At 40.1% G+C, this 21,468-nt stretch overlaps 1 long non-coding RNA gene across 2 annotated transcripts in view; it reads left to right on the top strand.

Annotated features, from left to right (window-relative positions):
* The window catches only part of LOC123573927 (uncharacterized), a 232,434-nt gene that overhangs the window by 128,152 nt on the left and 82,814 nt on the right, over positions 1–21,468 (top strand). Inside the window, exon 4 of one of the 2 annotated variants that reach the window (XR_006698652.3) lies at positions 14,953–15,041. The exons of the other annotated variant lie outside the window; for it this stretch is intronic. This is a non-coding gene — a long non-coding RNA (uncharacterized lncRNA). The remainder of the gene's footprint in view (positions 1–14,952; positions 15,042–21,468) is intronic. 2 annotated transcript variants of the gene reach the window in all.

Genomic DNA, 21,468 nt, shown 5'->3' with positions numbered 1-21,468 from the left:
GATGTTCTCTGATGGACCATAATGGGTGCGGTAAACTCTTTTTTGGTGTGTCCACTCACTCCCGTGTATCCACTGCTTGCCTTTACTCCAGACCACCTGATCTCATATTCTAAGCCTTCTGCTTTCAGGAAGAAAGTAAGCATTTTTTCTTACCTTCTGGCTCTCTAAACCAAGATTTAGTTCTTCCAAAAAGGGTTTTATGATTATCTCCCCACAAAGTTGACATTCATTCTCCACCTTTTGGCTGCCATAGGATCTATACTTCCCTAAGTGGTAACATCTACTGCCCTTTACTATAGTAGTAGGTTTCCTTGATTTATCCATTTCTCTGAGTGGGGATGTACCAACACACACACACACACGTGTGCACACACAAACACACACCCTCAGCACACGCACGCGCACACACACACACCCCCTCACATACCTCCTAACATGGTGCTAGAAGGGATGTCCAATAATGTTTGTAGATTGATTATATTTTTCACTAACAAAGTTTCATTAATTATTTATGGGACATACTTGTGAGTTACTTTAGGTTTTCTGCAAAAATTTAATGAGGTGACCCTGAAATATAATGTACTTTGCTTCACAAGATTTTTAATATCAAATATTTTGATAATTCAACTGAAGAAGTAGAGAGAAATTACCTCACATGTATTTCTTAACTTGAACAGAGTTGGAAGTCAATGCATATTTGTTAATTGCTTGTTCTATAGAGAAATATATTTTCATTTATATAGAATTCTACCTAATCCTAATTTGATTATTCATACTTTACTAAATGATAATACAGTAATCATTACTAATATATCCATTGTATTAAAGCCATAGGGAATAACTGTCAAAATTTTTAAGAATTAGATTTAAAGGACTCAGTCTCATTGATGTCACGAGTTCCAATTCTGTCATGATTATTCTGATTCTTTATAATGTTTTAATTGACACTTCATATATTTGTAATTGAACTCATTAGACAATGTGTTAATCAGTCCTGGCTGCCATAACAAAATACAATAGACTGGTAGGCTTAAAACAACAAACATGTGTTTCTCATAGTTCTGGAGGCTAGAAGTCCAAGATCAAGGTGCTGGAGGACTCTGTGTTTGGTGAGGACCCCTTTTCTGGTTCATATATACCATCTTCTCACTGCGTCCTCACATGGTGGAAAGAAGATGAGAAAGCTCTCTGGAGTCCCATTTATATGAGCACTGATTCCATTCATGAGGGCTGCACCTTCAGGACCTAATTACTTCCCAAAGGCCCCACCTCCAAAGGCCATGGATTTCAACATATGAATTTTGGGGGACACAAACATTCAATCTACTGTAACAATCTAAAGAAAAGTTTTTATTTTCCCGGTGACTCAATGCTCAGTGATAAAAGATATTATAGTTTATATCACTATGTTTATAATATATTATTATGGTATTTCCCAAATAGTAAATCAATGTACAGATAGGGTTTCTGTGTGTCTGTGGAATTTTTAGATGATAAGCAGTACCATCTATGAATGAAATAATAAAATTAATTTGAGTAGAGTTTTAGTATTAATATCCCACTCACCCTTTGAAGCTCACCTAAATACCAGCTTCTCCACAAAACTTTCCTGAACTCCCCATAATTTCTTCCTTCTCTAAACCAAAGGTCTCTATAATGGGCTATCTGCCCCCTCCCTGGGGGTACTTTACACACCCAAAGGTGGTGTTAAGGGAATTATTTTTCAGATTCACCTTAAAATTCTTGGGAACACTCTAAGGATGCATCCCCCATGGGGGTACAGTTTCACCTTTTTTTTTTTTTTTTTTTTTTTTTTTTTTTTTTTTGAGACGTAGTTTCACTCTTGTAGCCCAGGCTGGATTGCAATGGCGTGATCTTGGCTCACCACAACATCCCCCTCCTGGGCTCAAGCGATTCTCCTGCCTCAGCCTCCTGAGTAGCTGGGATTACAGGCATGCACCACCACACCAGGCTAATTTGGTATTTTTAGCAGAGACGGGGTATCTCCATGTTGGTAAGGCTGATCTCGAGCTCCCGACCTCAGGTGATCCGCCTGCCTCGGCCTCCCAAAGTGCTGGGATTTACAGGCGTGAGCCACCACGCCTGGCGGGTTTATCTGTTTTACTTCCCACTTCGTGATTTACTGTCTCTCACTTTACTCAAGCAGGTACACACCTTAATAAGGAGCTCTGTGCAGATGGTAAGAACCTGGGGTGCCCTAAACAAAGGATTCATTCAAAACAGTGGTGTAGGAGTTCTTTGAGTGGTAGATGGGTTTCCAAGTTAGAAGGAATTCAAGAATTGACAGGCAAGACAATAATAAAAATACTCTATTTACTCATGAGAACTGTTTTTCATACTTTGCATCTGTCTGATTTATAAAAAAGAGTAGAGCTGATGCTACATTTTGTCTCATTTTTTTAATCCATGGATCCATTAACTAATTTTTAAAAAGCATTCTCACCTAACTCATTAAAAGATGCATTTGCAGCAAAATTTTACTTCTCAAGTTTTAAAATTGTTTCGCAAAATTTGTAATATATTTATGTTATGTTGGTCAATTGTAAACTGAAATTGAAAATAAAATTGAAACTGTTAATGGTTTCAATGATAATCTGGAAGATATTCTATTAACTTTAGGTACACCCACAAGAAATAAAAGCATTCTAAGTTTTATATTTATATCTATAATTTTGTTGCAGAGTAGCAGGACAGGGTGACCAAATTCTGAACATAAATATATTATACTAGAAGGAAATTCTGTAAGAAAGTAAAATGATAATGCAAGTTGAAGAAAGAAAAAAAATAGAGACTTTAAGGTTTTCCAAGAAGAATTTGTTCATATTTTGTTAAAATGGATGATGTGGGTATCAAATCAATAGATAGTTTAAATTCTTTTAGATACACTTAAAAGAGTGAAATATTTGTTTCTATTTAAAATGTCAATATTTATAATGCATTGGAAATAATATCTTTTGCTAGTATTTAATCATTTGGCTGAATGTTTTAGCTTTCATTGTAAACTGTATGTCAGGCGTAAAGTGTTTTACAAAGTTATTTGGGGGATATTGAAATAAAAATATTTCCCCAAAAACTTGTTGATATAACGACTAAAAAATAAAAGAGAAGAAAATTAGAAAGATGAAAGAGCTGCTTCATTCAGGTTTCCTAACAATAACTGGCAATGAGCAGATAGAAAAATGGAGAGCAAGACAGATAAATCCAAAAAGCACTACTTTTAAGGGGCTACTTGGAACAGAAATGTTTTTAAAAAGAAAGAAAACGGTTTAAAATTCCTCCTCTAACATTCTATGACATATATTGCTGACATGTACTCTGGATTTCAAATGTCTTGAATTGTCCTGGAAGGCAGGATAGCTTTGCGTCTCCACTGGGGAGCCCTGGTCCGCGAGTTGGCTGGCGGTGGAGTAGTGCAGGGATCTGTGTTTTTAGGGGAATCCAAATGCAGGCTGTGGGTCGAGAGAGCTGCCCGAATAAGCCTCCCTTGGTGCTGCATCCTCGCTGGGCCTGTGTGCCTTCCTCCTCTCCTTACGTCTGGTGCCTCCTCCAACTTCCAGGTATACCCTGGGATTTTCATTGCCTGCTCCTCTCTGCTTCCTAGTATTTAAGTCCTTTCCATATCTCTCTCATCTCTCATCCTCTACTGGGTGAATTCATAACATCCCTACCATCATTCTTACTCAGAGGACATCACTAGTCAATGACAAAAACCTTCCCCATACGCTCAGGCACAACCTTAGAATCTATTTTGTCATGTGTTCCGTTCAGCCACTGTCTAATGATAATGATGGAAGTTACCCCTTGAGTTGAAGCTCGTTTGCCTTTCCAGGTTGCACCTTGTGCCTATTCCCCACCCCATAACCCCAGAATTGCCCCATTTCTATATTATTCTATTTCTCTATCTGATTTGGTCCTACTTATGAGTATTTATTGCAAGCATTGTAATAAGTTATTTCCAGCTGGACATATGGCCCTCATTAAGCTTAGAATATTTGGATCTTCTCTTATTTTTAGTGAAGTTTTCTGTTCTGCAAGTTGAAGTATATGATCACTACAGTAATGTAGGATAAAATATTTTAATCTTCTGAATCACTATGTCCTTCAAAAGAATGCAACTTTTCAAGCCTAACTACAGGACAAATGGCATTTGCCTCTAAACTGCTAAAGAGACTCACAAGACAAAAAGGAGGAGAACAACATGGGACAATAGAAACAATTATTTTTCTGTTTTATTTAAAATACCTCATGCTTTAAAGATATAAAGTATGTAATGTATATTACTTTTTTAATGGGCAGTAAGACAGATACATATTAATGGGAAAACAATATTAGAGACTTCATTTTAGAGAAGAAAATTTTCAATATTTTGGAGAATGAACAGTCACTGAAACTAAAGGACCATTTAGCAAAGATGTTTAGGTGACTTATTTCAGTGATAAGAATGATACAAGAAACAGACATTTTTCCTCTTTTTTTTTTTTTTTTTTTTTTTGAGACAGAGTCTTGCTCTGTCACCCAGGCTGGAGTGCAGTGGCACAATCTTGGCTCAATGCAGCCTCCACCTCCTGGGTTCAAGAGATTCTCCTGTCTCAGCCTCCTGAGTAGCTGGGATTACAGGCACATGCCACCACACCTGGCTAATTTTTGTATTTTTTTTTAATAGAGACAGAGTTTCACCATGTTGACCAGGCTGCGCTCGAACTCCTGACCTCAGGTGACCCGTCCGTCTCGGCTTCCCAAGGTACTGGGATTATAGGCAGGCACGCTTTTGTACTTCTAAGCATTGGAGAATACTCAAAATGTTCCTCAAATGCAGTCATAATTCTGTATAAAATTTTGTGGATACAAAAAAAAACATTCTTAGAAAACTCTTTGAGTGTGGTACAAAGGCAGATGTCATTTTAAATTATTAATGGTTAGTAACATAATAGTGTCAGAATTAAAGTTCTTTTTCTGAATGTGTAATGGCAACAATTGTCTTTATTAAGGGTATAGGGAGACTGAATACCAGAGCTTATTATTATTAAAATTCTACCTTGATTTAGACACTTCAAAAAAATATAAAATGTTTTCTATTGTTTTTTTTCTGTTTGAATCTTAATAGTTGAATATAGAGCAATTTAATTTAGTGCAGCAATGCTGTGAGAGCTGAAGCATGATTCCTGGAGCTATTGAAGCCTAAACCTGCTGAGTATCTGCTATGGGGTGACTTCCTGAACATTTTTTATAATTGGTCATGGCAGTGATGATTCCCATCTAAAAATGTTGTGAGGATTAAATTAGATGATGCACACAAAGAGCCCAGTGCATTCCAAAATTATCATGACACATGAAACATCAGTGCAACTAAAAACTTGCAGTGCACCAAAATAGGGACTTAGTTAAATAGATTGGCTACTTCTCAAAGATGGGATATTATGCTGACATCAAATGTTATACTGAAGATGAATATTTAATAATCTATGAAAATATTCACAGTATTGTTTTATGAGAAAAAAACAGGTTTTTACTTCAGATTATTTTATAATTGAATTTATAGGCATGATACTCTACAACTTTGTAATGGGCTAGGGGTTTTTGGAAAAGAAGAAAGCTAAAATTTCTGAATTGAGTAATGGGTTCATTGGAGGTACTGTTTTGCTGAGAAAGGAAAGAGAAGAAGAGCAAGTTTCTAAGGAAAGCATTAAGTTGTGTTACAGAACCAGTAACCCTTCCTTCAGTTTTTCTTTTTTTTTTTTTTCTTTTCTTTTTTTTTTTTTTTTTTTTGAGACGGAGTCTCGCTCTGCCGCCCAGGCTGGAGTGCAGTGGCCGGATCTCAGCTCACTGCAAGCTCCGCCTCCCGGGTTCACGCCATTCTCCTGCCTCAGCCTCCCGAGTAGTTGGGACTACAGGCGCCCGCCACCTCGCCCGGCTAGTTTTTTTGTATTTTTTAGTAGAGACGGGGTTTCACCGTGTTAGCCAGGATGGTCTCGATCTCCTGACCTCGTGATCCGCCCGTCTCGGCCTCCCAAAGTGCTGGGATTACAGGCTTGAGCCACCGCGCCCGGCTCAGTTTTTCAAAGTAGGTCACGGAGGAGACACAGCTACAATGTTTTCCTTGAAAGCAAGCCTGCAAGGCTGAAGCCACTACCACCTTTCAGCTACGGAAGCTGGGGAGAGCTCAGGCAGCCCAGACACAGCTGTCTGGGTCCCTGCCACATGTGCTTGTTCGAGCCCCAGCTCTGTCACTTATCTTCCTGACCTTGGGCTCCTTCATTAGCTAATCTGCACCTCATTGTCCTCATCTGAAGGATGCAGGTGATAGTAACAGCACCTACTCAGAGACCTGCCATTGCAATGCACTTAGACCAGTGATTCACAACCGGGACTGATTATCCCTCTGGCGTAATCATTTGGCAATGTCTGGATACATTTTTGGTCATCACAACGGGGGCAGGGATGCCACTGGAATTGAGGGAGTGGAGGCCAAGGATGCTACTAGACATCCTACAGTGCACAGGAAAGCCTCCCCTCAACCACTTGTCAATGGTGCCAAGGTTGGGAAATCCTGCGTAGAACCTGTCATAGACTAAGCTCAAAGAAAGTTAACTACTATTATGTTATCAGCTTGTGTACCTCTGGATATTCGTTTCCTTGCTGACATTAACACAATTCTTATCTGAGCACTCTGAAACAGTATCCATTTTTGGTTAGCAAATAATTTCACTCTTCTTCCCACACATAAAGTACGCTCGCCACCGCCCTCTAGAGAGAAAACACAAAATCCCACCCCGTCACCGTGTGCAGCTATGGTTCAGGATCTATGGATAGGGCTGTGTTCTACTCATCAGTCCTACCCAGATGTGGCACTAATCTGGTTCCTGAGGACTAGAGAGACAAATCATCTGGTTCCCCTCACCATAAGCCCCAAGGCAGGAACCCCGGTGTTTCTTAAGGTGTGAGGAAGGACTTGCTTTACTTGGCTGTTAGTTCCCCGCCCCCCCCCCGCCCCAATCCATCATGGACTAATATTTTAAAATAATTAACAAAAATGGAAAACTGGAAAAAATAAAATAAAGCAATATACAAAATACAAGTCTGATCTTTGATTATTAAATTCAATAGTCACAAAATTACGTTTCCATAGGCATAATGATAATAAACCTAGCACAAACAAACCAAAAAACTTACAAAATTGCTTATTGAGAATGTATTTTGGGAAGACTAATATAGAGAATTACTATGACACTCGTTATGAGTAAAACAGCGGTTCCTGAATAAAACACCTTTATGCTTGAATAAACATTGTGCATGTCAATAAGGTTTTCCACGTGAAAAATAAACTTGTCTCTGGTTTGTTCATTTACATAATCTAGACTGGATTGGTGACAGCCTTTCTCAAGGGATAATGTGTATCTAAACTGCTCTTATGTTTTGTGCTAATGATTCTCAATCATAGGGACATTGCAGTCACAGAGGTATCTTTATGTAAGCAGGAGAAGAAATCATAAAGTATTTTCAGCAAGCTCAAAATACTCATTTTTAAGTTTTATGTAAAGTGAAATAAGTAACATATTCTCAAAATTCAACTTCAATTCTTCATCAGTAGTCAGTTTCAATAATTCATCTGGTAAAGATACAGTAAAATTTAAATTATATTTTAGTAAAAGAAAGGGATTTTCTATTACATATCATCATGCACCATATAACAATTTTTTGGTCAACTACAGACAAGGTATACAATGGTACCATAAGATTATAATAGAGCTGGCCGGGCGCAGTGGCTCATGCCTGTAATCCCAGCACTTTGGGAGGCCGACGCGGGCGGATCACAAGGTCGGGAGATGGAGGCCATCCTGGCTAACATGGTGAAACCCCGTCTCTACTAAAAATACAAAAAATTAGCCAGGCCTGGTGGTGGGTGCCTGTAGTCCCGGCTACTCAGGAGGCTGAGGCAGGAGAATGGCGTGAACCCGGGAGGCAGAGCTTGCAATGAGCGGAGATTGTGCCACTGCTCTCCAGCCTGGGTGACAGAATGAGACTCCCTCTCAAAAAAAAAAAAAAAAAAATTATAATAGAGCTGCCACATACAGGTATACCATTTTTTATCTTTTATACCTTATTTTGTCTGTACTTTTATATTTAAATATGTTTAGATATGCAGATACTTACCATTGTGTTACAGTTGCCTACAATATTCAATACAGTAACACGCTCTACAGGTGTGGAGCCTGGGAGCAATAGGCCACACATTGTAGTCTGGGTGGGTAGTAGGCTATGCCATCTACATTTGTGTAAGTACACTCCTTGGTGTCCACACAATGACAAAATCACCTAACAACACGTTTCTCAGAACATACGCCTATTGTTAAATGATGTGTGACTGTATTTTCTTTTGATGTAAAGCAAAACTCAAAATGTTCCATCACTCATGCTACTTTCAACACATGGCCTTCAAAGTCACTGAGAACAGAGAAAAAGAGAGGGATTGTGTGTGGAAGGATCATGGGCTAGATTCACAATGCTGCATATCAATAACCCACATTTTGGGGTGAGAAGGAACTACGCAGGTCCACCTGGCTAAGCACTATTAGAAACTCAAGTGTTCAGGCCCACTGTTATGTGCAGTCTATGATACAGAAAGATCTAGATTCCCTGGGGTTGCCTCCAGGGACCACGAAACCAAATCAAAATGAGAAGTCAGGGAAGGCTTCCTGAAGGAATTGGTTGCTGATTGTTATGAACTAACATTCATGTCCCCCCCCATCTCCAAATTCATATACCCTAACCCTCAATGAATGGTAATTAGGAGGTAGAGTCTTCGGGAAGTGATTAGGTTTGCAGGAGGTCATGAGGGTGAAGCCCCATGGTGGGTAGGATTAGTGTCCTTGTAAGAAGAGGAAGAGCCATATGATCTCTGTCTCTACCCTGTGAGGACACAGCAAGAAGGTGGCCATCTGCAAGCTGGGAAGAGAGCTCTCACCACTAACTTAATCTGCTAGCTCCTCAGTCTTGGACTTCTAGCCTCCAGAACCATGAAGAATTAATACCTATCGTGTAAGCCATTTGGTGTACGGTATTTTGTTACAGCAGCCTGAGCTGACTAAGACACTGATCAGGTAAAGGAAATGGGGTGGGGGAGGAGGGGCAATGTGGGGTGTTGTGTATAAATTATCCCCAGTGACCCTGAGCAAGTGATGTAATCTCCGAAATTCTGTTTCCGTAACCACTCGTGTCCTCTGAGAACCAAATGAGAAAATGTATTCGATAATTCTCAGGAAGTAGAAGGCATAAAAAGGCTTGGATTATTAAGAGAATGATGTGACCTGTATTATTCCACTTACAATCCACATTTTGATACTCATTGTACCACAAAGCAAACTGTATTTTTTTTTTCCCTGCAGAATAAAGGTGACTGGCAGCTGAAAAACTGAAAAACCAGTTTTAGAATAAAACCAACTTTTATTCTAAAGTTCAGTACATTCCCCTTGCAAAATAGTCACACATTTAGGTCAGATGTTATTAAGCCAGTGTCCTAATTGGGGGGCCTAAATCTGCAGAAAGAATTAAAGCTCTTGCCTTTTATCTAAGATGTTTCTCTAACTTTGCAGGTGCAAATCTTTAAGCTGCCTCTGGTAAGCAGCCCAGTGTTTATTGGGTTATTTGGCAGTTTTTCCTCAAGGAGGTAAGAGCTGGACATTAACTATATCAAGATAAATTCTGCGCCTGTCAACCCTTTTGAAACTTAGTGAGCAATTTCAATAAGTCTAAACTTTATTTGACATTTGTTGCTTTTTCATTTCATTTGAAGTTTCTATTGGCTTTCTCTTCTAACACTATTTCCAACTCTAGAAACCACTTTCTGTTAAGTGAATTTGTAAGAAGAATGATAAAACGCTGCAAGACTGATTTAAACTAGATATAGAGAACCTCATAAATGTTTGAAATAAAAGGTTATTTTGCTCAAATTTTAGAGTTTTCTGGAAGTGATAAAATTTTGGTCACTACGTTAAAATTATGTTTACCGCAAAGTGAATAACAAGTTGCAAATTTCCTAAACAACTGACTTCTCAATACTGCATAGACTCAATATTAGGTTTTTTAGTTAAAAGAGAAAGATGTATTTATCTACATATAGATGGTGGAAACGTTTTATGTTTAAGATTTAGGCTTAACTTGTTATTCCCAGTAAGTCATTCACTTTAGACTTGAATCCCCACCCTGCCCACCCCCCACCCGAAAAAAAAAAAAAAAACTGTATTCGATTGAATTTAGACATTAGGTACTTACCACATTCTGATTATGTTTCAGATGTGTTGATGAACCTACATATCGAATATAGCTTTCAGGGAGATAAGTCTGAAAGATAATGTTCATGTTGTTTTATTTCCCATTATAAACATAAGAATCTTAATTCTAAGAGATAGAGTCTGCATAGACCAGGAATATTTATAATAATGATGCCAGTTAGGTTGCCTACACCTAGCTTTGAGCTTGTAAAACCAGGGCCAGCTTTTCTTGAGTCCCCTGCTTGGTGGAGCAGCTCCCCTTCTGCGAGCGGCAGCGCGGTGCCTACCTGTCTGAGTGAAAGAAGCAGACTGCGAGGAAATACCAGCAATCAGCAATGCTTCGTGAACATTTTAAAGTGTCAGCATGCCTTGAAACTGTATTTTTAATAAACTGGTTGTAGTTTCCACAGAAGATGAATGATGCCAGATAGGCTAACTAAACCTAGAACTTCATTTGAAGTTCATTGAAGAACTTCATTCTCTCACTCAGGCAGGTAGGCATCTGCCCCACTGCCCGCAGAAGGGGAGCTGCAGCACCAAGCAGGGGACTCAAGAAAAGCTGGCTCTGGTTTTACAAGCTCAAAGCTCAGAGAAAAGGCACAAACAGTAGACTTGGGAGAATGTCTATTAAGGAAAAGCATATCTGCTGTATGCTCCTCCTTTACTACAACTAGAAAAAATTCTTCCTAGTCCTTGGGGATAGGAGAGAACCAGAAAGATGGCCATGAGATGCTAGAGGATCTCCAGGGAGGAACATAGACTCTACCATTTCCCCCCTTGTCCTACTCATCCACAGCAGAGAAGGTCACATGGTCTTTTCCAGAGGGCTCTGAGGAGGTGGCAAAACCCCGCAATAATAATGCTACAAGCACATGTAAGTAGATGGGGCCCTAGGCAAAGTCAGTGTGGCCATGGCCCTGGGTTGAGCATGATCAATGGAAAAATTCCCAAAGGGCCCTGGAGATAGCTGCAGAGGCTGTTTGATGGGGTAGCATGCTAAGGAATGGCCCTGGAATCATAGAAGAATTGAGATGGGGAACCTTGTGTTCAGCCTGGGGCGTGAGGCCAGCAGTAACCTTGGATGGCCCTCCAGTGACCAGAAAGGATGACAAAACAGGACAGCCAGATGGGTGGAAAACCAGTTTTTTCCCCCTAGCCTAGTGAAGAGCACAATACAGTCTCCTGAGCATGTAGACATAGATTTGGAGAAAAAGAGGTAGAGGTGGAGACATAAACTTGAGTTGTCTGAGATTAAATTTCTACTGCCTGACGGCGCAGAGGCTCCAAACAGAATTACATTCATTTAAAAAAATAGAAGTCTTAGAGCACTTGCATTTGCGATTTGAGATTCCCATGTACCTACTTAAGAATACATTTTAAATAACGTGATATCAGTCCACAGTCCTTCCTCATGAGGGAGCATAGAATAGCTTTTATTGGGGCTAAAGATGCGGTGTTGGTTGAGTCTGGACCCTGTTCAAAGTGTCCTGGGCTGTTCCCATCAAACATGAGATGGTATGAGATGGCCATCTCCAGCTTTGAGCCTGTGTGATGAAATCTTAGTAAACATATCCCAATATATGCACTCAAAGTCCATCATTTATGGACTGAACCTTTACCAATTGATTTCAATGGAAGGCTTTGCTTTCATCCAAAATCCTCTGCAAACTCCTGGCACTGGCTGTGTTTCCTCATTGCATTTCTCTCTGATCTCAGGGCTCTGTGTCTGCCAGCAGCTTCATTCAGTCTCTTTGTGAGAAGCGGTGCTCACTTGCTCTGACAGCTGTGTTCTCTCTGTAGGATCATCAGTCTGCTGCAGGCTGTGGTGATAGGATGGATTTTTAAACTCTTTTGGCAGAAGTCATTTCCTGCTTGGAGAGAAAGATAAAAGTGAACCCCACATTGTGCAGAAACATGGACACCATGACACTTCCTGCACAGCACTTTAGCCACCCCCAACCCCCACAGTGACTCAGAACCTAACTGCCTCAGCCCTTCTTGACCTGGACCGTGTGAGCTACATCCTCCTCTAAGTCGATGTCACATCCACTCACATCTGGACTTAAAGACTAGGTCCAGATACTTGGATACTCAGCTTCATAGCCTTAAAAGTTCAGATTAGTTACTGCATTTCCCACCGTTATCTGTGGAGATTTTAATACAGGATATCATCAGTAATTGAAATGTGTGCACCATACATTAAAAAAAAAAAAAAAAAAAAAAAAAAACCTGCCCTAAAATCACAAGTGAAAATCATTCCCTCCAGCTGTATTATAGAAAAAGGTGGTAAGTTACAGTCACTGATTATTGGAATGCAAAGATCATGCAGGTCTTGATTTCTTTCTGTGGCTTGATTTTAAGTCATGACAAGTTATAGAGACATTTCAGAATTTGTTACTTGTCTCCACAGGTAGAAAAGAGCCATGGGAGATCTTTGGCATATTTTGAATAATCCAAGGAAACAGCTTGTAGCTGTGGAAAGAGTCTTAGGGAGAAATAAGGCTACCTAAGCCTCCTATAGTCATTCATGTAGACCTTTCCTTCTTTCCTGTAGGCCCACTGTCCATGGGCGTTTGCGAGTTATTACTAGATATTTTCACTTTTTTTGGTGACTTTATTCTATTCCTCTCTCTCCCCATTGCTCCAAGTTGCCACAATGCCTGGTATATTGGAAGAGTTCAGTAGGCACTTAGAAATACAATTGAATTGGAGAGGGAGCTCTTGGTAGAGCCTGTGTCTCCCTAGACATGAGTGATGCAACCTTGACCAGTGGATGTGATGCATCTCTCTGATAGTGAGAACATTGCCTGCTCTTGAACAGCTGACCCTCCACCTGTCAGGTAGCTCACCAGGCTCTGACCCTCATTCTTTAGTGGGGCCCCGTGACAATTTAGGAGGGCCAGGAAGACAGATTCATGCTCCATATAGAAGATCATGGAAGAGCACAAACAGCTGGTTTCCACTGAAGGCAGTTCCTCCATTTAGAATCAGTTCATTTCTGAAGCTCCCAGCTTTGGCCAGACTCTAAGATGGGCTGGAAGGATGTCAGTGAAGTCAGAGGCAGAAGAAGCCAGGAAGGCAGGTGCTAGAACCATAAACCTAAAGGAAATGTAGCCACATAGAGGAATTAACTCCTACCAAGCATGTCTCAAAGCACTTGAGGTTAAACAAAATCTTTGCTAGTCCTCCACTGTAGCTTTGGCTCACTTCAGAGCTTTTGTCTTGTGGTGTGTGAACCAGGCAGAGCTGGACCCGAAGCATAGGAAAGATATTGGGTGCAGCTATGGTTATTCTCCTTCTCCCATGGGGGGTTTGGCCTCTACTAAAGTGGAACCATTTGTTCTTTGCTTAAGTTCTGTTAAAAAGTCCCAAGTTATTAACCTACTGTGGTCAGCCCACCCGGGGCACCCAGGATGGTCATGGCCATCCCTGCTATGACCTCATGGTTGTTATCTGTGTTTGTAGTTTCTACATGTTGTTTATAATGAGTTTGGCTTTTTAAACATTAATTTTAATTTTTAAGAAAGATTGCATCAAAATGTTGTTTCTGTTGATTACAGGGTTTTTTGGCACTCTCATATTTTGTACCTATATTAGCTTCTAAGGGCTACCATGACAAGTTATCACAAACAACTAGGTGGGTTAAAATATTAGAAATTTATTCTCTCATGGTTCTGGAGGGCCGGACATTTGAAATTGTGGTGTTGGCAGGGCCACACTCCCTCTGAAGCCTCCAGGAGAGGATTTTTCCTTGCTTCCTGCAGTTTTTGGTGGCTCTTGGTGTTCATTGGCTTGTGGTGGCATCAGGCCAATCTCTGCCTTCATTTTAATCAAATGGCCATCCTCCCTGCATCTCTGTGTGTCCGCCTGCCCTCTGCCTTCCTCTGGTAGGACACCTGACATTGGATTTAGGGCCCAGTCTTAATCCAGGATGATGTCATCTGGAGATGCTTAATTCCATTTGCAAAGACTTTGACCAAATAAGGTTACATTCTCAGGTTCCAGGGGTTAGGACTTGGATGGGCTTCTTGGGGACCACTATCCAACCCACTACAGCACAAAGACCAGCAACCTCACTCTCCTCACCTTAGTCTTAGCCATGCCCCAGGGATGTGTGTCCCTTGTGGATTCTGTCTCTTGACTAGAGAGCCACAGCTGGTCCTTGTAGGTATAGTGGAATGAGTGGGTGGGACAATAGAAAACAGTGAACAACACACACAAAAACAATAGGGACTTTCTGTAGCCCTTTCCACCCCTACAGAGAGAGTATGGCAAGGAGGGAAGGGTGATGGTTTTCTACACTGAAGTTTCCCTTCAAGGTTTTCAAAGTAAGTTGTGCAAAAGTTACCAAAGTTCTGTCATTACATAACACACCTTTGGGTTTTGTTTGACATAATTTTATCTGTCCCTTGACTTGTTTTCTTTCAATATCTGCCTTCTTTATACACACACACACACACACACACACACACACACACACACACAACTATTGATTTTTTTAAACCACAGCTGCATGGCTATTATAAACTGAAATTCTTAAAGCATGATCTTCTTCCTATGATCGTGGGAAAGAGCAAACTACTTTAAAAACACACACATGCACAGCTTCTTGAAGCCATATGGAGATTTTATTCATGCAAATAGAGGCTTGGTTTTCTCCTAGTTTCCCACAAGGCACTCGGCAGCATTGGGAAGATCTTCGCCCCTCAATGGGACCTATCAGGATGGACTGCTGCTCGCCTTGGCTTTGAGGTATGTTCTCCCTGATTTCTAGCACAATGGCAGCAAGGTGCTATACAATGTGAATAAGGACTACAATCAGTTCTGTTGAGAACCTGCATTTTTTAACTTAAAATAAAACATCAGATGAATCTGGATGTAAATTCCCACAATATTAGACAAACTGTGTTATCTCAAAAAAAGAGATACAATTTCAGAATGAAGTCGTATATAAATACAGAAATACTATTTCGAATAAATCTGTAGGTGAATTTCCATGACATTAAACAAGTTATGTTATCTCAAAAAAAGTGTACAGATTCATGTGTTTGGGTAAACCTCTCATATTTAGTATGTTTAAAAATTGGCATCATGTGAGAAAATTGTTTGCAGATTGCTAGACAGAGTGAATAATCTGACACCATATGGAGACTATTTATGAACCACGGCAACTTCCACACTGTTGATCATGTGTAATATAAACAATGTAACCAAAGTGAATTATTACTTTTCCATTATTTTCTTTTTCTATTACATTTAATGTTTAATTTGAGAGAAACCGTTTTTGAGATATTCTCTTATACACATCTTACTATTCATTAGCTAAGGAGAAATTGTGTTTGCCATTTTTTTACTTTAACACAAAACATGCTTTCCTCTTCCTAAGTATCGACTGATATTTCATAGAGAAGAGGATTAACTATCAGAACATTAAATGAATATGACTTTAACTCATGTAATGTAAGTCTTAGAGAATTCATTCTGAGGGAAGAAGATGTCCAATAGAGACTGTGTAGGAGTGGGTTCAGAGATGGACAAGAGTCAGAGAATATGAGGATCCTGTTTTGGCATGCAGATGCTTCTACCAGGCCACACACTCACAAGTTGTCTGAATCGGGAGAGAAGGTATCGATGAAAACTGAAAGAGCCTTTAGGGTACAACACAGCAAGTGCTAGGTTTTGAGCCTCTTAAATAGGTTTTGAATCTATCCTCTCTTCTTCAGTTTCAATGCCACATTAAAGCCTGAACTTAATTGTTTGAATAGCATATTAGCTGCTCCCTGCTCTGTGTGAACCCCCTCAAACTCAGCTTTCACACACCACCAGAATTATCTTTCCAAAAGGCAAATCTGATCGTGCCATGCCACTGATCAACATTTTCAATAGCTCCCTACAGAATAAAATCCTAAATCCATAGCATGATCCACAGGGTCATTTATGCGCTAACTCAGCCTACATTTCCAGTCTGTGTCCTACTCCTGTGGACAAATCGAATCATCAACAATTTGGCAGTAAAGAGTAGAGACATAATAGTTTGGAAGTGGCGATGAGAAGTGAGAAGAAACAGCCTTCTTCCCAACCCGGAGGCACCTGGAGTGCAGGAGAATGAGCAACATTTACATACATGCTTCAGGAGAGTTGCGGGGGAGAGGAGAGGGCAGTCCAGTAGGACCAGGACCTCAACCAAATCTGGAGGGGTTTTTTTTCTCAGCATTTTGTTTTCAGAGAAGGGGTTACTCTAAGTAATTCAATCTACCATTATTAAAAATATAATTCTATCTTTCTTTTTTCCTTTTTTTAATTTAACTCTTATTTGAAGTTCAGGGGTACATGTGCAGGTTTGTTATTTAGGTAAACTTGTGTCATGGGGGTTTGCTGTACAGATTATTTCATCCCCCATGTATTAAGCCTAGTACCCATTAGTTATTTTTCCTAATCCTCTCCCTCCTCCTACCCCCCACCCTCCAATAGGCCCCACAGTCTGTTGTTCCCCTCTTTGCGTCCATGTACTGTCATTATTTAACTCCCCCTTATAAGTGAGAACATGCTGTGTTTGATTTTCTGCTCCTGCATACGTTTGTTAAGGATAATGGCATCCAGCTCTATCCATGTTCCTGCAAAGGACATGATCTTGTTTTGTTTGTTTGTTTGTTTGTTTGTTTTATGGCTGCATCGTATTCCATGGCAGATAAGTACACATTTTCTTTATCTAGTCTATCATTGATGGGCATTTGGGCTGATTCCATGTCTTTACTATTGTGAATAGTACTGCAATGAACATACATATGCATGTGTCTTTATAAGAAAATGATTTATATTCCTTTGGGTATATACCCATTAATGGAATTGCTGGGTCAAATGATATCTCTGTTTTTAGGTCTTTGAGGAATCATCACACTGTCTTCCACATGGATGAGCTAATTTACACTCCCACCAACAGTGTATAGGTGTTCGTTTTTCTCCACAGCCTCACCAGCATCTATTATGTTTTGACTTTTTAGTAATAACCATTCTGATTGGTTTGAGATGGTATCTCATTGTGGTTTTGCAAATCTGGAGTTTTTAATAACACATACTTAACCCTTCAGAGATTTATCTCAAACTTTATTGCCATGCAAACTTTTTTTTTTTTTTTTGCTTTTTTTACAGATATATTTGAAAAATATAGCAGATGTTAAACTCCTCTCCCCATGGGGGAAAAATTTACAGGAGCTGATTGATTAAGCTCCCGTGAATTGCAGAGACTGGTATAAGACTTAAGAACTCAAAGATGAGTTCAGACATAGCCCCTACACTTAAGGAGTTCACGGGACCTTTACAAGATTTGGAATTTTCAATGAGAAATTCACTTACTGCCAGAAATCATAGCTCAATATCTCCTGTCAGTTTCATATAACCAAAATCCTGGACAAGATGAGAGAGAGGTTGGATATGATGAAAAGAAACATGTTCTGAGAGAAAGTATAATGAATGAGGTTTGGAAAGCAGAGGGCAGGCAAGGCTGGGTTTCCGGAATATGGATGAATGACAGAATGGAGCAGGCAATTAGTGGAGATCTCGGTATGCAGGCACAGGCAGGCAGCATGCACTGTCACTTTTACTTCTCTGAATCCTTCTCCACATCAATTTCCACTTTAGAGTAAGAGACAGTTTTTAGCATTTAATTGGCCCTACATCTCTGAAACCCTTACAGTAAGACTATTAGTCCATTGAACAGTTATAAGAAAATATCATAGACTAAATAACTTACAAAAAAACAGAAATGTATTTCTCATAGTTCTAGTGGCTTTAAAATCTGGATGCCACCATGGTTAGGTTCTGGCAGGGGGTCTCTTGCAGGTTGCAGGATGCCAACTTCTCCCTGTGTTCTCACATGGTAGAAAGAGCAAGGGAGGTCTCTGGGGTCATTTATTTAAGGTCATTAATCCCATTCATGAGGGCTTTGCCATCGTGATCTAATCACCTTCTAAAAATGCCACCTCCTAATGCCATCATCTTGGAAGTTTAGATTCCAACATACGAATGTTGGGGGAACACAAGCATTCAAACCATAGCTTGATGCTCACTGTATCTGCCCTGAGTCTGCATGAGATAAAAGACTACTTAAAAACTATCACTGGGGGCTTCTGGTTCTCCATGCATGTTCTTAAGCAGATATTTTTCGTATATGTAGTGCAATAAGCAGCAGCCAGATGTGATAGTCAGTTGTCAATGAATGCCCTGTAACAATCCACCCCCGCAAACTCAATGGCTTATAACAGAGCATTTACTTTTGTCAACTACAGGTCTGAGGACTGGCTGAAGTGACCTTGGTTTGAGTTGAAGTTGAGCTGTGTTTGGCCTTAGCTTAGGCTTGCATCTGTCCCAATTGTCTTATCCTGAGAACCAGGCTAAAGAATCAGTAGCTAGCAGGGACAAGCTCTTCTTTTATTTATTTATTATTTATTTATTTTTTTTTAATTTTTTTTTTTTTTTGAGATGGAGTCTCACTCTATCGCTCAGGCTGGAGTGCAGTGGTGCAATCTTGGCTCACCACAAGCTCTGCCTCCTGGGTTCATGCCATTCTCCTGCCTCAGCGTCCCGAGTAGCTGGGACTACAGGCGCCCACCACCACGCATAGCTAATTTTTGTATTTTTAGTAGAGGCGGGGTTTCACCGTGTTAGCCAGGATGGTCTTGATCTCCTGACCTCGTGATCTGCCCACCTCAGCCTCCTAAAGTGCTGGAATTACAGGTGTGAGCCACCGCGCCCAGCCCTGGGACAAGCTCTTCTCATAGTAATCTTGGGGGTGCAGATGTGAGTTATACTGCACAATTTATTTAATACCTATCTTAGTCTATTTCCTGTTGCTATAACAAAATACAACAGACTGGGTAATTTTTAAAGGAAAGGTCATTTATTTTGGTTCATAGTCCTGGAGGCTGGGAAGTCCAAGAGCATGACATCTGCATCTACTTGGACTCTGGTGAGGGCCTTCTTACTGCTTCATAATGTGGCAGAAGGCATCACATGGTGAGAGGGAACAAGCGTGTATATCAGCTCAGCTCTCCCTTCTCCTTCTTCTTATAAAGCTAGTCCCATCATGGAGATCCCATCCTTGTGACTAATTCTAATTACCTAATTATCTAATTGTAATTACCTCCTACAGGCCCCACCTCCAGTCAACATATGATTTTAGAGATTAAGTTTCCAACACATAAAATTTGAGGACACATTCAAACTATAGAAATATCTCTGTTTACCTCTCATTTGCTCAGTTTCCATTGGCCAAAGCAAGACATGTGGCCAAGTCCAAAGTCAGTGGGGACGAGAAATATGCTTCATCCCAGTGGGAGTTAGTGAAGGGATACGGAACAATGCCATTCTGTCATACCAAGTGTGACTGCAACCTTTGCAATTACTACGGCTGCCATAGTGCCTAAATGCCACAGCCACTTGATCTCCCAATGTCCCACCCCACATGTATATTTCACCCTGTGCTACCACAGGTAATAATTTGAATTATTACCATGGAATTGCATGCCATGGATTACTGGTGTCCTATTTCCCCGAAGAACAAGGTTATTCGAGTCCTCACCCAGTATTATGAGCAACTCAATCTCAGAAACACATTTTGAGGACTGTTTTCTGAAGCTACTCCTGACACCAACTTCAGTCAAACACAGAAAATAATGCTTTACATGGTATCTATTTATAATATTTTATGAATGACCAAATAGAATATCCATATTTTATATATCCTAGCTAAAGGAGATAATTAATTTCTTTTAAAGAAATGCACTCAAACTCTCTATGAATTCTGCTACTCAAAAATACATAAAAATACTTGGCATTGTTCCCCTTTCAGGATCTTTATAGCAAATATTGAATATCTTCAGAATTGTCAAGAGTTTAAAGACACAGGCTCATACAAACTCTGCAGATTTAGTGCTGTGTATAAAGCATGTCCACAGAAAACTGAAATGGAATGTAATATAAAAGCAAAGTAATAATCGAGAAAACTAGTCTATTAATGTCAGTCATAGTGGACAGCCACAAATCTCCCAGCAAATATTATCACTATGTCATCTTTATGAAAAGAAACAATAGAAGATGTAGGGACTTTCCTGGTGAGACTGAAGATTTAGAATAGAGATATGAATGCTGGGCGCAGTGGCTCACGCCTGTAATTCCAGCACTTTGGGAGGCCGAGGTGGGTGGATCACGAGGTCAGGAGATCAAGACCATCCTGGCTAACACAGTGAAACCTCATCTCTACTAAAAATACAAAAAAATTAGCTGGGCGTGGTCGTGGGCACCTGTAGTTGCAGCTACTCGGGAGGCTGAGGCAGGAGAATGGTGTGAACCCAGGAGGCAGAGCTTGCAGTGAGCGAGATAGCACCACTGCACTCCAGCCTGGGTGACAGAGCGAGACTCCATCAAAAACACTAATGGAGATTCTAATTCCTCCTGGTATTAGAATAAAAAGAATAAACTCTAGATTTAAAATCATCCTTTGGATTTGCAACATTAGTTTATTTTATATCACATCTTGGATTTAAAAATATATATTGGTGCAAAATACAAATGTCTCACATCTACAAACCACAAGCATGAAAGTCTCTGAAAAGGATTTTCATATCAAACAACTACTAATCACGAGTATTTGTTTCTTACCCAAAGAAGTGTACTGGGAGGGGCAACTGAGATGATTTGCTAATGAAATCATGAAATTGTATTAAGCACACGCCTGTGTTCACCGTTAACCCGCCATCTGCTCATTCTTACAGACTGGACAGTTTAAAAGTCTTAAACATCCATACATGCAAATGAAAGATGTTATGTTTTTGTCTGTATGGTGAAAAACTCACCGTTTGTACCGGATGATGAAATACCTCTCCTTAAGGAAAGTAATTTAGAAGGATTTGTAGCATGATTCTGGTGCTAGCCAGTGCTAACCAGCAAGGAGAACCATTTCTGCCTGATACAATGACACTCCCTATATGGCTGGGAGGATATGCAGACTCCTCAATGGTCCTGATCTGACCTAACTCTACCTCAGAAGCATTTGTATAACCTAGGGACTACAGAGCTAGAGTGAGAAAGGAGTAGGATGACTCCACACTCAGGCATGGTGGATATAAAGATATTATCTGGCAAGGTAATAAGACTACAGACCATTGCTGGGATGATCAAGTGT

This window comes from Macaca fascicularis, chromosome 6, assembly GCF_037993035.2.
Source record: "Macaca fascicularis isolate 582-1 chromosome 6, T2T-MFA8v1.1".
Classification (NCBI taxonomy): domain Eukaryota; kingdom Metazoa; phylum Chordata; class Mammalia; order Primates; family Cercopithecidae; genus Macaca; species Macaca fascicularis.
Note: the sequence above shows the minus strand (reverse complement) of the source record. Positions and strands in the feature narration are given on the sequence as shown.